This window comes from Sinocyclocheilus anshuiensis, unplaced genomic scaffold, assembly GCF_001515605.1.
Source record: "Sinocyclocheilus anshuiensis isolate Anshui unplaced genomic scaffold, SAMN03320099.WGS_v1.1 C32185167, whole genome shotgun sequence".
Classification (NCBI taxonomy): Eukaryota; Metazoa; Chordata; class Actinopteri; order Cypriniformes; family Cyprinidae; genus Sinocyclocheilus; species Sinocyclocheilus anshuiensis.
In genome coordinates this window covers 1-754 of record NW_015612429.1, presented here as the reverse complement: position 1 = coordinate 754, position 754 = coordinate 1, and the positions used below count along the sequence as shown (strand labels likewise).

General features: G+C 42.3%; 1 long non-coding RNA gene across 1 annotated transcript; it reads left to right on the top strand.

Moving 5' to 3' along the window:
- On the top strand, positions 1-754 carry LOC107682427 (uncharacterized). Its single transcript, XR_001633484.1, has 3 exons — positions 1-65; positions 169-335; positions 721-754. It is a non-coding gene; the product is annotated as an uncharacterized LOC107682427 (long non-coding RNA).

Below are 754 nucleotides of genomic sequence, written 5' to 3'. Positions count from 1 at the left end.
TTGCATTGCAAACGCCCCTCTCCATCAAAACAAGAGCTACTTTGAGTTCAAGATTCAGTCCACAGGTAAGACGTGATGTGTGCAAGCATTTACGTGCAAGTTAGACAAATTAGTCTACAGTTTGTTTTAGTCATTAGGTGTGACTGCTGTGAACTTTGGCCTTTGCAGGTGTCTGGGGAGTAGGAGTGGCAACACAGAAAGCAAATCTGAATCAGATCCCTATGGGTAGAGACCCACGCAGCCTTGTGCTCCGGCAAGATGGCACCGTGTACCACAACAATGAAGAAAAGAACCGATTACCTGCAAACAGCTTACCGCAGGAAGGAGACATTGTGGTGAGTCTTGGTAGCATTGAATTAATGTGGGATTTGTTGGTAAATAAATCTACTTGTGTGTGTGCTTGGTAAAGGGAGAAGCATTCCATTTTGGACTGAGGATTCCATGTGGGATTTTGCTGCCTTTAATAACAAGGGTTCTTAACTGTATCATTGCAGACTCATTAAATACTGGAGTTTCGTTGTGAACGTCATTTTGGTGTACCACCTGACTGTAATTGCATACTGAGTTTAGTGGGTTATCTGTAAGATGGAAACCTCTTAGCACTAATATGTATGCTGGCAGGAGCTATGAGAGTTTTCTTGAAAGCAGTGGTTCATTTTCAGTGTAATAGCTTCATGTATCTAAGTTTCTGTTTTCGCTCTTTTTTGTGTGTGTGTGTAGGGTGTTACGTATGACCATGTGGAGCTGAATTTGT